Source organism: Aegilops tauschii, chromosome 3, assembly GCF_002575655.3.
Source record: "Aegilops tauschii subsp. strangulata cultivar AL8/78 chromosome 3, Aet v6.0, whole genome shotgun sequence".
In the NCBI taxonomy this organism is placed as follows: domain Eukaryota; kingdom Viridiplantae; phylum Streptophyta; class Magnoliopsida; order Poales; family Poaceae; genus Aegilops; species Aegilops tauschii.
The window spans coordinates 383,084,200-383,087,336 of NC_053037.3; positions in this window are offsets into that span (position 1 = coordinate 383,084,200).

The following is a 3,137-nucleotide window of genomic DNA, read 5'->3' on the forward strand; positions in this document are numbered from 1 at the left end:
ATAGGATAATGATGAATAATAACTATCACTACATGCATATATGGCTGGTGGAAAGCTCTATGGTTATAATGTTTTTGCGAAAAGCCAATTTTTCCCTACTGCAAAAGGAATATAATTTATTTAACTACAAAGTTGGTTGAAAATATTGAGAAGGTAAACCCCCTCTCAATCCCAATTAAAAGTAATCATTAACAACCCTACAAATTATTTAAGTAATGTGATGAGATCAACAAGATAATCCAAGAACCAGATACTCAAGATTGTCCATAACTGGGGACACGGCTAACCATGATTAGTTTGTACACTCTGCAGAGGTTTGTGCACTTTTCCCCACAAGACTCGATCTCCTCCGTTGGATTTCTCGCACTACATGGTGTTTGAGAAACTGATGACTGAGACACAGTCTTTCAGACGCATTAGCACCTTACGATGGGTAGACAGTTACACCTACTTTCCCCTACATCTGCTAGTCTACCACTGTAAGAGTTCACACGACTTAATCAACTATGCTAGAGCCCATAATAGCATGTGGTTGCACACGGAAGTTTCTAGTATGAAAAATCTCATGATCCCTTTGAGCCTGGGTGGCGGTCCATAGGAGAATCACACGGTACCCCAGGATTTCCAAAAAATACAGGCAATCACTGGGTTCCCCAGGTGCCTCAATCCACCCAGATGTGAATTTAAGTAGCCACCTTAAGTTAACCATTAATTAACAATCTCACAACTGTCATGTAGTCACTCAAACCCAATCCACGTCTACGAGCATAGCATGGCAATATAAGCAAAGGTAGAAGTAACTCCCAAGGTTTGAATGCAGGGCAATATGTTCCTACCTCATCAACTACTTCCCAATACCCACATGTTATCAATCCTACTCATGCAATGTTTGAGGGTGATACTAATGCATAAAACTGGGTATGAAAGGATATGATCAAAGTGTGAACTTGCCTGCAATGTTGATGAAGATGATTCGCACTCATAACTCTTGATAGTTCTACTCGTCACACTCCGTTCAATCTATCGTGAGCAAGCAATAGTAACCACACATAAGCAATCACTCAAAAGATCGGGAAGAACGAAGAAGACAGTTCGGAAAACATCAAAACCAAGCAAATAACTCTTGCAACATAAAACAATTTCTAACAGTACCAAAATTATGTGAATTTAGCCTTATCAAAATTTTAGGTCAAGAGCTTCGATTTGCAAAAAGAATCAACTAAATCGGAGCTATAAAACTCAAGTTATGATCAAACGAAGTTTGAATACAAATCTGTTATTCAAATTTTAAATCTTTCAAAAACATGTTTAAATTGTTTTACTGGATAGAGGGGATCATAACGAAGAAGTGAGCGTTGGTTTCGTTGGATTTGGACAAACGAGTAAAAAGATATGAACGTTTGAAAACCAGGGGCTATTCTATAAGAAAAACAAATTGCAACTAGGTCCCTGGACAGAAAATAAAAAGAAAAAAAGAAAAACCTACTGAGCGAACGCTCGCTTTCTAACTCTAACCAGCGAAAGTTCTCTAAATAAAAACAAAACGAAAAAAAAGAAAGATCTGGATCGTTGGATCCAGATCCAACGGCGTGGGGAGGGCAGCGGTTACCGCGGCGGATGGAGTCTCCGGCGATGGAGAAAACGCCGCCGACGGCGTCGGCTACGCGCAGGGAGGCGGCTCCGATCGTCGGGGAAGGCGGCGAAAGGCACGGGAGCAGGCGGTGGCTGCGACGGCGGTGGTCGGCGACCACGGGGCGGCAGCGGATCTCGTTGGAGTTCTCGAACTCCGGCGAGTGCGGGCGGCGCGATGCGAAGGAGAGAGAGAGAGGGAGCCGGGGCGCGGCTTTATGAGCAGGGGATGCTCGAGGCTTGGAGAACGGGACAGGAGGAGGCCGGAGGCGGCACGGCCTCCCATGGGGGCGCGGCGGCGTGCCCGAGCGGGACTCCCGTTCGGGAAGGAGAGCGGCGGCGCAGCTCGGCTGCGGTCGGGCCTTGGGCCGGCCCAGTCGGCGGCGGGGATTTTTGTAAAAAAAAACAGCGCAAAGAAAATAAATAAAACCTTAAATAAATAAAAATACTATAGGCATATAATATATCAAAATTTTTAGAAAAAGATTTCCTACAAGGTGAACATTTTTCTAGAGTCAAATAAAATCCACACAAATTCAAATAAAGCAAAGAGTGCTACTGCTCTAGTAAAATCCAGTAAAAATCATTTTAAAAATACCAAAATTAATTCAAATTTATTTCTCTCCAATTTTCTGATGTAGGGAATCATGTTACCCTATTTTCCATATATTTTTATTTTGGAGAAAAATAATTTGAATAAAATCCAAATAACTCCAAATTGAAAATATTTCAAAAGGACTTTGAATTTAATTCTTTTAAAACTTCCAACTCATATTTCATATATTTTTGAAGAAGTCATATTATCTTCTCTCGTGAAAATCATTGAGTTGCTTAAAGTTTCAGAATTTGAAATATTTTCAAATGAAATTCAAATATTTTCAACACCCCTTTTCATTTAAGTAAATGGAACAAGTCATGTCATCTTCTCTCCAGGGTTTTGTGGTGAAAAGAATTTGAATTCACGTAGATCATAAAATGCAAAATGAAAGTTTTGGAAAGTCCTTTTATTCCCTCTCATTTAACTTTCAAAAAGATTTCGAATTTCACTCACTTTCAGTCAATCAATCAGATCTATCTATTTAATATAACATTCCAAAATTTGGAATTTTGGGATGTTACAAACCTACCACCCTTAAAATGAATCTCGTCCTCGAGATTCGGAGAGGCTAGAAAGAAATAGGTTAGGTTTGGGGGTCTTCTCAAGATCCATCAATCATCACAGGGGTCTGGGGTGCTACCACCCTTTGAGACATTGTTACGGTCCCATCAATACTCATGTCCTCCATCCTTATTCTTGACGGGGCTGGTCTTCTCAAATTCTCGGGAAAATTCCTTCTCTGGGCTTTTCCGGTAGTGGCATAACCTTTACCGCAATTCTTCTATCGTTTCATCTTGGTAAGGTTATTCCGAGACTGGGTCTTCTTAGCTGACGGGTCTGGCGCCAATACTAAACAACTATCGATATCTCCTGGTGGTCAACAATTTATGGTTTCCTCCCGCAGGAAATG